The sequence below is a fragment of the Saimiri boliviensis genome, chromosome 2 (assembly GCF_048565385.1).
Source record: "Saimiri boliviensis isolate mSaiBol1 chromosome 2, mSaiBol1.pri, whole genome shotgun sequence".
NCBI lineage: Eukaryota > Metazoa > Chordata > Mammalia > Primates > Cebidae > Saimiri > Saimiri boliviensis.
In genome coordinates, this window is record NC_133450.1 from 113,693,076 (window position 1) to 113,704,823 (window position 11,748).

General features: G+C 48.4%; 1 non-coding gene across 1 annotated transcript; it reads left to right on the plus strand.

The window, feature by feature from the left end:
- Positions 1-8,452: 8,452 nt before the first annotated feature.
- LOC120361432 (U6 spliceosomal RNA) lies at positions 8,453-8,556 on the plus strand. Its single transcript, XR_005577625.1, has one exon. It is a non-coding gene; the product is annotated as a U6 spliceosomal RNA (small nuclear RNA).
- The last annotated feature ends 3,192 nt before the right edge of the window (positions 8,557-11,748 follow it).

The following is an 11,748-nucleotide window of genomic DNA, read 5'->3' on the forward strand; positions in this document are numbered from 1 at the left end:
CATTTAGCATATAAAATAGAAGTCTAGCCCTTTATAGGTCTAAAACCTTTATTCTTTCTATATTTCACACAGTGTAGTGGTTAAGAATGCAGACTTTCTGAGTAGAGTCCTGGCTCTACAGCTTCTTAAAACATATAAAGGATTCAGAATAGCACCTGAGTTAGCCAAGTGCCCCCAGAACATTAGCTATTGTGTATTTACTTCATCATGCCCATGATGCCCAATCTGGCCATGCCTGGAACCTGCCTTGCTTCCATTCTGGAATGCAGTCTTCCAACCCTGTTTGGTTCTCCCTGTCTCCCATCTGGAGCCCTGACAATGTAGTGCCTGTGCCTGTATTCTGTCCACCCAGCAGTGGGCCCCAGTCTGGCTTCAGTCAGGCAGGATGGCTCCCTTTGCTGGGTTTGGGGGAGAGGCCAGCCCCTCTTCCCATGGCTTCTCCACTCCACCCTCCCAAAGCCAGGGCTATTTCTGTGGCCCTAAGCCATTTCCCTCTTCTGGAAAGATTCTCTGTGGCATCCCTAATCACATTCCTCAAGGTGAGGTAGTTCCATCTCCTATAGATTCCCAGCCACAGCCACTGACCTCTCTAGTCTTGCAAAACCCAGAGCAGAGGAGAGAATCACCTGTGGCTCTTTTGCCATCTTCACTTAACCTCTGTGAACCCACAGCAAGAGCCAGGACCAGCCCTTTCCAGCAGACACCCTCTGAGGGGACTACAGTCTGGGCCACAAGTATGGTGTTAACTAACCATGATGCCACCTGTGCTCTGCACTGCTCAGGCACCAAGAAGACGGGTAGCCATGCAGATAGCATTGCTTCTTAAAAAAGAAAGCTACTCCACCTAGCAGAGGAGTGATCCTCAGAAACTGAAGAGTACATCAGAGTATATGACCAAAGCTAGACTGGGCCAGATGATTAGTAGCTGGAAAAGTGACATCAAGACTTAGATATGATAGGCCAGGCATAGTGGCTCATACCTGTTACTCCAGCACTTTGGGAGGCCAAGGTGGATGGATCACTTGAGGCTAGGAGTTCGAGACCAGTCCAGTCAATGTGGCAAAACCCTGTCTATACAGGCATGTTGACACACATCTGTAGTTCTAGTTACTCAGGAGGCTGAGGCACGAGAATTGCTTGAACAGGGGTGGGGGTGGCGATTGCAGTGAGCCAAGATCGAGCTACTGCATTCCAACCTGGGTGACGGAGTGAGAGTCTGTCTCAAAAAAAAAAAAAAAAAAAAAAAAAAAAAAAAGAAAAAGAAAAGAAAAGAAAGAAAGAAAAAAAGAAAAATACTTAGGTATGAGAGGCCTGACAATTTTTTCCCCTGATTTGGGAATATTATACTTTTTTTTTTTTAAGATGGGGTTTCACTATGATGGCTAGGCTGGTCTTGAACTCCTGACCTCAGGTGATCCACCCACTTTGGCCTCCCAAAGTGCTAGGATTACAGGCGTGAGCCACCACACCCGGCCAATATTATACTATTTTAAAAAATCTTGTGGGGCCGGGCGCGGTGACTCAAGCCTGTAATCCCAGCACTTTGGGAGGCCGAGGCGGGTAGATCACGAGGTCGAGAGATCGAGACCATCCTGGTCAACAAGGTGAAACCCCGTCTCTACTAAAAATACAAAAAATTAGCTGGGCATGGTGGCGTGTGCCTGTAATCCCAGCTACTCGGGAGGCTGAGGCAGGAGAATTGCCTGAACCCAGGAAGCGGAGGTTGCGGTGAGCCAAGATCGCGCCATTGCACTCCAGCCTGGGTAACAAGAGCGAAACTCCATTTCAAAAAAAAAAAAAAAATATTCTGAGGGCATTTATGAAAAGTACACTTAGTTACATAGACAACTTTTCTTTGCTGAAAGCGATTATGGGAAACCAGCAATTGCCTTCTTTTGTCAGGGTGTATTCTGAAGTGATAGGTAATGTTCCTGGAGAGATTCCATTACTTAGGCACTGTGTTAAGTTCTTTACACACACTCTTAATCCCCAGCCACTCTTATGAAGCAGATACTGTTATTATTCTCATTTTATTGATGAGAAAACGGAGGCATAGAGAGGTTCAGTAACTTCCCAGGGTCACATTAATAATAGTGGAGCCAGGGTTTAAATCCCAGCCTTGTCACTTTTAATGATTTCTCCATCACTTCTTAAATGAGTTTCCCCAAACAATTCTCTACTCTTATGTTTTCCAAACATCTGTTAGCAACCTTTTGAATTTTTCACACGAAGTTGCTGTGAGCAACATTCATCTCGCTGTTAGATTGGGGGCAAAATGTTGCAAGTCGATTGTCATAGTTCTTTATAAAAAGATATTCCTTTGACAAAGCCCTACCTTTTCCCTGCCCTCTGCATTCACTTTGACACTGAAATATCAATATGGTCTTTCAGGAGCATCAGATACACTTCAGCCAACTTGCAACTACAGGCAAACTCAGTGTTCTCCCAATGTTTCCACTGTGGGGTAAAGGCACCGGCAGTTTTAAAAGTCAAGAACCTTGGACTCATCCTTGGCACCTCCATCTCCCCACCTCCCAGCCACCACCCATAGCTAATCCATCACCACAGCCTGTCATTTACTGGAGCCTCCAGCCTCACATCTCCTCCCCTCTCTGCGACCAACCACAGCCCGGCCTCCCGCATCCACTCTGCCCCAGTCAGAGGGCCCTCAGTCAGAGGAATCTTTTCAAAATAGACTGCATCATAGCACACTCCTGCTTAAACCTTCCGCGATTCCTGCTTACACTCAGGATAAAGATCCAAATCTGGAACTGACTGTTATTGCCGTCCCAGCCAGGAGGCTCTCTGATCTCATCCTTTGAGCTCAGTCACACTCTGCAACCTGTGATGCTCTCTTCCTAGCAAGACTGGCAAGCTGGTGATTCCTGGCTAAGACATACCTCCCTGACTAGGCTAGAGTGAAAACCACATCTGCATCTGCCTTGATCCTGCTGTTTCCTCACAGCCCACCGAGTACCTGCACATGATAGGTTCTCAGTAACAGTTACTTAGTGATGACCGAATGGCAGAGAAATCAAGCCTTTGCCTATGCCGCAGCAACTCTGCAGTCTGACTGCTCTGCCAGGTGGCCACAGTGCTAGACTTCCATATGAGCTTAGAAAAATACCTCCTGCTGCCACACTGCATGCCAGGATCTGCCCGCTGCCCTTAGACACACTCATCCCGACCCAATTTGCCTATTTTCAGGAGTGATCACCAACATTTGTACTTTTGTGATGTGTGCATATTTTTACTATAAAAATTCCTAACCTGATTCATTCAACAACTGGATAACAATTGGTTATGGGCTCGACAAGGCAGACTCATTGAAATCTGGAGACATAAAAGTTACAGTTCTGGCTTCAGCAGTTCAGATAGCTTCCCCAAGAAGCTAGAGGCTGTGGCCCTAGAACTCTGCTCTTTTAGCTACTACTAAAAAGATGGGAGAATTTAGTTCAAGGCAAAGCCTTGAGATTCCCCACTGCCCACTCCTGCCCTCCCCGCTCCAAGGCTGCCCTTGAGGAAATCTGATTTCATCTAGATAAACTTGGTGGAGGGTGAAGGAAAGAAGTCATCCTTCTTGCAGCCAACCTCTGCCCCCCAACCTCCGCTGTCCACCCTGGACAGGCATTCATTATGCAAGTATTTAGTTGGAGGGAGAGGCTCTCCACTGAGCCAAGTGCAAAGCGCTGGGGATACTGCAGCAAACCAGACAGCTGGGTGTGTAGGCAGGTGGGTAGTGCTCATGCTGGGTCTTAAAGAATGGGTAACATTAAAATTGATTGGCGTGACTGAGATGTCTCATAGTTTTAATGTCTTTTTCCCCAACTAACTAATAAACTTTTTTGGCCCCATACTGTCTTTGAACCCCTGGCACCCTGGGACATAATGATCCCTCAGCAAATGCCAGTTTTTAACTGAGGAGGGGATTGGTGGATGTGGGGGCAGGTCACTTGAGTGGGCTGAGCGTGGGGTGTGCCGGCTGGGGGACAGGTGCCTGAATGAGGAGGCTGGCCACATGTGGCATTCACTGTCAGGGGATGGTGAGCCACAGGGGCTCAGCAGACTCTCTGAGACACAGAGAGATGAAGTTTCCATGGGGCAGCAGGGCAATGAGTTGTATGGCTGTTCCTGGTAAGTGGGCAGGATGGGTGGAGTGATGGCGCTTATCAAAGAAGCTTGTGGTATAAGATGGGTGAGCCCACAGGAATGGCCACAGGGGTTTCCAGCCTTGGGGAAGAGGAGAATGCAGAATTGGGACAGGGCCAGGGTCCTCATTAATGAGGGCAGTGCTGTTGGGATCCACTCTGTGAGCTCTGAGGCAGCTGCAGATGTCCCAGGCAGGGCTGAGGAGCCTGCATTTCTCTACCCAGTCCTCCTTTGGAGAGGCCTCACAGTCAGTCCCATAGACAGATTGTCTTGTTGCCCCTATTGGCAACAGGCTTCACACTTGGGGGCACTCCCAGGGCTCTTGCCCCATCCCCATGGCCTCTGTCCAGCCTCAGGAGTCCCAAACATGAGGCTGAAGCCCCTGTGGAGGTGTGGGTGATCAGGTGGGAGGACGGAAAAATTGCAGCACAAAGGTCTCTGACACCAGTGAATGGGGCACCAGGGTGAGTGTGGCTGGGTTCCCAGCACCTAGGCAGCCTGGCCATGGAAGAAGGCTACAGAGGGCCCCCACTTGTTCCTTCACTCAGGAGCCAGGCAGCCTCCCAGGAAGGGAGAGTATCAGAGGAGATGGAGGTCCCAAAGGCCAGCTTGCTTCACAACCACCTGCTTCTCCATCCTCACAGGAGTGAAGGTCGTACTCTGCCCAGGGGTTCCTGGGAGGGAGGAGCTGGGATTGGCTGGATCTCAATATATAGGTCGTGATTCTGAACTGCTGCCAGCTTGGGCCTTGGGAGCAGTCTTAGGAAGGAAGAGCAGATCCCAGCTCTCTCAAACAGCAGCAGTCATATCAAATCCACAAACACCCCAGTCTTTTTCTGTTTGTTTGTTTGAGATGGAGTCTCACTCTGTCATCCATGCTGGAGTCCAGTGGCCCAATCTTGGCTCACTGCAACCTCCATCTCCCAGGTTCAAGCGATTCTCCTGCCTCAGCCTCCCGAGTAGCTGGCATTACAGGCGCATGCCACCATGCCCAGCCCATTTTTGTATTTTTAGTAAACATGGGGTTTTGCCATGTTGGCCAGCTGGTCTCAAACTCCTGACCTCAGGTGATCTCCTTGCCTCAGCCTCCCAAAGGGCTGGGATTTCAGGTGTCAACCTGTCTGTCAATTCAGTCTTAATTAGCAACCTTGCACTGGTCTGACCCCTACCCTTCCACTCTGGGCCATTAGAAAGAAAGGAGGGGCTGGGCAGGATGCAGGCCAGTTGTGAAGGACATCAAGCCTCCCTTCACTAGCCTTTTTGCATTTCAAGTTCTTCTTTCCCCCTATTTTAAATCTTCATATATCCTATAGTAAAGTTATCTTAATTTATCTTACAGTAAATTTCATTTAACTATTTTACTTCAACAAGTAAAGAGACCTACTGTATGCCCAGCCCTGGCCAGCCTGGCAGCATCAGACAGGACTCAAATATGAACTAAGATTTTGCTACTCCATTCCTGTAAATAGAAAAAGAATTTGTGGGAGAGGGAAGGATGTCCTGAAAACACATATCTTTGTAGAGTTGCCTCTTGAGAACCCAGGCAGATGTGCAAGGGGACTCTCAAGGCAGGCCAGGCAGGCAGCTCCCAGCGCTGGCTTATCTCCCACAAGCAGCTGCATGTTCACGCTCCTTGCCTGTGCTCCTGCAGTGTGTCTGACGGCCTCACTGAAAGTGTATGCGGAGGTATGCATGTCCATATGTGTGCTCACTCATGTTTGCTCCTGGACAGGCACAAGGCACAAGCTGCATCTGAATGGATCTGGATCTGGAGCTGTGTCTATCTCTGCCAGCCCAAGCATAGCCCTAGTATTCTCTTCTTCCTTCCTTCCTTCCTTCCTTTTCCTGCCAGCAAGGGCAACCCTCTGTACTTCTGCCACTGATCCACTGGCCACCTTTGAGGAATGGAGGTTCTGCCTGTGCTGAGATATCCTGGGGCCGCAAATACCTTTTTACTTCAAGAAAATTCCCACTATATGTCTGGCTTTATTCTCTCATGTCTTCCAGGGCAAAACTGGAGCATCCGGCTGCCTGGCAGGGTAAATGGAAACATAATTGTTGCTCTCTGAGGCTGGCCTGCGCTAAATCATCGCTGTCTCCCGGCCCCTCGCCCAGCGCATGGGTCTTAGTAGCTTGCCTATAAAGGTCTGTTGAACATGTGGTTTATGGGCCTGGCTGGGGAAGCAGCGATGCACAGATGCACACTCTTTTGCCATCTGACTTCTCTCCCTTGCTGAAAATAAGCTCATGAGGTTGGCCCCGGGGCTGGCATTCAACTTTTGCCCCAGGTCATCTCTGGTGGCATCATTCTAAAAAATAGTAAACCCACAACTACTTTGGAAACAGTTTTGAATTATCTAGTAAAGTTATCAGGTGCACAGCCTACAACAGAGAAATTCTATTCCTGGGACTATAACTCGAGGAACACTTGCACATCTGTATCAGAAGATACCCATAGGAATTTTTTTCATTTTTTTTTTTTTTTTGAGATGGAGTCATGCTTTATTGCCCAGGCTGGAGTGCAATGGTGTGATCTTGGCTCACTGCAACCTCCACCTCCCAGGTTCAAGTGATTCTTTTGCGCCTTAGCCTCCCAGGTAGGTGGGACTACAGGCACCTGTCACCATGCCCGGCTAATTTTTTGTATTTTTTAGCAGAGATGGGGTTTCACCGTGTTGGCCAGGCTGTTTTCAAACTCCTGACTACAGGTGATTCGCCTGCCTCACCTCCCAAAATGCTGGGATTATGGGCATGAGCCACGGCGTCTGGCCAGGAATATTTAGAATAGCCCCAAACTAGAAACAGCCCAAATGTCCATTGACAGTAGAATGGACAATTAAATGTTATATTTCCACATTATGGGGAAAAAAAATGGACGGGATTACAGTCCTGCTCATTAACAAGAATGAGGTTGGGTGCCGTGGCTCACGCCTGTAATCCTAGCACTTTGGGAGGCTGAGGTGGGTGGATCACCTGAGGTCAGGAGTTCAAGACCAGCCTGGCCATGATGGTGAAACCCCATCTTGTGGGAAAAAAAAAAAAAAAAAGGTAAGGGGAGGATTATCACCAAATTCAAGATGGTGGCTCTCCTGGGGCAAATGTGTCAAGGAGGAGCACATGGGCTTGGAATACTGTTCATTAGCCTACATGTTGGGTACGCAGGTGTTTTTTATTATTTTTCACACTGCCTATGTGCACGTTACATACTCTCCCATATGTACCAGGCATTTTACACAAGAACACAGACCGTGTGTGGTTCTGCTCTGCCCCTTTCCCCGTCCAGCTCCCTTTCTCATCCTCAGCTGGCAGAGGAGGGGATCACGGTCTTTTATCACAGCTTCCTTCTTCTGTCTCTGAGTGGGTCAGAGGAGTATGGGGGGTGAGGGCCTCCCTTCTGCAGCTGGGCTCCAGCCACTCCAGGGTGGGAAGGCCTGGAGAAAACAGGGCCAGGCAAAGCCGGCTGGCCCTGCTGTTTCTGCCAATGCTGGGATTAGGCCAGGGCTCTGGCCCACCTGTCATTTCACTCATTCAGCATGAACATAGCCACTGAGCACTTACTGTGAGCCCTGGGTGCTATTGGGAGGGTTCAGATAAGTGAGAGATGGTCTTTGACCTCAAAGATAGTGTAATACACTCAGAGAGCACCATCTACCTAAAAAAACTGTATACCAGCAAAATGTGAGCTAAGTGTCCTGTGACTACTCATCTACTCTTTCAATAAACATTTGTTGTACACCTATTACATGTTAGGAACTGTGCTGGATGGTGATCATGGAAAGACAGTTAAATCACAGTCCTGATTAACTGGGTGTGTTGGCGGGTGCCTATAATCCCAGCTACTCAGGAGGCTGAGGCAGAGAATTGCTTGACCTGGGAAGCAGAGGTTGCAGTGAGCTGAGATCGCACCATTGCACGGTACTCCAGCCTGGGCAAGACGGAGTGAGACTCACTCTGTCTCAAAAAAAAAAAAAAAAAAAAAAAAAAAATCACAGTCCTGGACCTCAAGTTCATAGCCTGCCTAATGCCGGGGAAACAGACTCTTGTAGAATAAATGCAACTGTTTGGCAAGCCCATCAGTGTAGATATGCCCAGGGAGAAGGAGGAAGGGGACCCATCCAGGATGGGTGACACGGAGACAGAGGAGCGAGAAAAGGTTGGGGAAGGGACGTCTTCCTGAAGGAGGCAGGCCCTGGTTTAAGGCTTTAGAGATGAGGAAGCAAGAGAAAGGCTGAAGGGCTGGAAGGACTTCCCAAGCTGTCCAGACCAGCTGGGGTAAAGGCACAGGGGTAAGAAATACAGCAGTGTGCTTGCTTCAGCAGCACATATACTAAAATTGGAATGACACAGAGATTAGCATGGCCCCTGCGCAAGGATGACATGCAAATTCGTGAAGCATTCCATATATTTTTTTTTTTACACTCTTGGTGGGAGTGTAAATTAGTTCAACCATTGTGGAAGACAGTATGGCGATTCCTCAAGGACCTAGAAATAGAAATTCCATTTGACCCAGCAATCCCATTACTGGGTATATATCCAAAGGATTATAAATTGTTCTCTTACAAGGACACATGCACATGAATGTTCCTTACAGCACTGTTTACAATAGCAAAGACAAAGACTTGGAATCAACGCAAATGCCCATCGATGATAGACTGGACAGGGAAAATATGGCACATATACACCATGGAATACTATGCAGCCATAAAAAATGATGAGTTCATTCCCTTTGTAGGGACATGGATGAACCTGTAAACCATCATTCTCAGCAAACTGACGCAAGAACAGAAAATCAAGCACCGCATGTTCTCACTCATAGGTGGGGGTTGAATAATGAGAACACATGGACACAGGGAAGGGAGCATCACACACTGGGGTCTGTGGCAGGAAACCAGGGGAGGGACAGCAGGGGGTGGGGAGTTGGGGAGAGAGAGCATGGGGAGAAATGCCAGATATAGGTGAAGGGGAGGAAGGCAGCAAATCACAATGCCATGTGTGTACCTATACAACCATCTTGCATGTTCTTCACATGTACCCCAAAACCTAACATGCAATTAAAAAAAAAAAAAGAAACAGCAGTGAGGACTCCTTGCAACAAGAACACGAACATTCAGCAGGGAAGGAGGAAAGCAGCAGAAGGGGAAGGCCCAGGGAGATTAGAGTCATAGTTGCCTTGCCAAGCCTTAGATCTTACAGGTGGTGGCAGCCACTGAAGAATTTTTAGGGGAGCTTGATAGTTCACTGGTTTAGTGTAGAGGAAGGGTTAAGGGGCATGGCCTGGAAGAAGGGAGGCAAGTTGGCAGGATGTTGAAGATCTGAGAAATATTTAAGAGATACCAGGCTAGCCTCTGAGAGCGGGTGGGTGGTGGGTGAGGGAGAGGCTGAATTCTGGAATGGTCCCTGCAAAAGTAACCAGGTAGAGCACACAGGGAGAGGAGAGCTCCAACCTGGCACTAGCATAGCTGTGGGCTCTGGGTACCAAGTGTGGGCAGGGGCTGGGGACAGCTCTGCAGCACCTGATTCCAGGGCTCCCAAACACGGGCCCATGGACAGGGCTGGCCAGAGGAAGTAAAAAAAATACGGCCATAACTTTTCATAAATCAAATGTATGTACTTTAAAGAACTATCCTTGGTCTGGGTGCGGTGGCTCATGCCTGTAATCCCAGTATTTTGGGAGACTGAGGCAGGTGGATCATAAGGTCAGGGGATCGAGACCAGCCTGGCCAATATGATCAACCCCCGGCTCTACTAAAAATACAAAAATTAGCCAGCATGGTGGTGTGTGCCTATACTCCCAGCTACTTGGTAGGCTGAGAAAGAATAATTGCTTGAACCTGGGAGGTGGAGTTTGCAGTGAGTCTAGATTGTGCCACTACACTCCAGCCTGGGTGACAGAGATTCTGTAAAAAAAAAAAAAAAAAAAAAAAAGCCTACAATTAAATCAATAAATAAGCATGTCACTTAGAGGCATGAAGTGAATTACCAAAAGAAGCTCCTTGAGGCTGGGCGTGGTGGCTCAAGCCTGTAATCCCAGCACTTTGGGAGGCTGAGGCAGGTGGATCACGAGGTCAAAAGATCGAGACCATCCTGGTCAACATGGTGAAACCCCGTCTCTACTAAAAATACAAAAAATTAGCTGGGCATGGTGGTACGTGCCTGTAATCCCAGCTACTCAGGAGGCTGAGGCAGGAGAATTGCCTGAACCCAGGAGGCAGAGGTTGCGGTGAGCCGAGATCGCGCCATTGCACTCCAGCCTGGGTAACAAGAGTGAAACTCCGTCTCCAAAAAAAAAAAAAAAAAAAAAAAAAAAGAAGCTCCTTAAAGATTCAAAAGTAGTTTTTGTCCTGGGATTGGGAATGGGGATAGGAGGGACAGGGGACTTTTATTTTTTTGAATAAGCTTTTGAAAACTAGTATTTTTAGAAACCATTAACATGAAGCACAAAAATTTAAGGGCTGGGGACACTGGCTCAGTGCCTATAATCCCAGGCCTTTGGGAGGCAGAAGCATGAGGATCTCTTGAGCCCAGGAGTTTGAGCCCAGCCTGGGCAACATGGTGAAAGCCTGGCTCTACAAAAAATACAAAAATTAGTCTGGCATGGTGGTTCATGCCTCTAGTCCCAGATACTGGGGGGCTGGCAAGGGGGAGGGCTGAGGCCAGAGGATTGCTTGGGCCCGGGAGGTCAAGGCTGCAGTAAGCTGAGATCACGCCACTGCACTCCAGCCTGGGTGACATAGTGGGACCCTGTCTCAATAAATAAATAAATAAATAAATATATAAAAATCCTGGCCATTGTCTGAGTTTGTATCCTTTATCTTTTTTTTTTTTTAGATGGAGTTTTGCTCTTCTTGCCCAGGCTGGAGCAACAAGCCTCAGCCTCAGCCTCCCGAGTAGCTGGGATTACAGGCACGTACCACCATGCCTGGTTAATTTTTTGTATTTTTAGTAGAGACGGGGTTTCTCCATGTTAGGCTGATCTCGAACTCCTGGACTCAGGTGATCCCCCTGCCTTGGCCTCCCAAAGTGCTGGGATTACAGGTGTGAGCCAACGTGCCCAACCCCTTTATACTTTTTGTTAGAAATGACCATTCTTGTCCAGGCACCGTGGCTCAAACCTGTAATTCCAGCACTTTGAGAGGCTGAGGCTGGTGGATCACTTGAGGCCAGGATTTAGAGACCAACCTGGCCGACATGGTGAAACCGTCTCTACTAAAAATACAAAAAATAGCCGGGCACGGTGGCACATGCCTGTTATCTCAGCTATTTGGGAGGCTGAGGCATGAGAATCACTTGAACCCAAGATGCGGAGGTTGCAGTGAGCCGGGTTGCGCCATGCGCTCCAGCCTGGGTGACAAAGTGAGACTCTTAAAAAAAAAAAAAAAAAAAAAAAGGCCTTGTATGAAATGATGGTAACAGAGGATAGCCTTCTCCTGGCCCCCCTCCCCGCCGCCCTTCTTTAATGTACTTATTGGCTAAAATAAAACGTCGTTGAGTCATGAAATCCCAGACTGGTAGCCTTAGAACCAGAATCCCGGCAAAGGCCAGATAGACGGGCTCCGCGCGTCTGTAATCCTGCGGTCGGCCGGCAGAGGGCAGACGAAC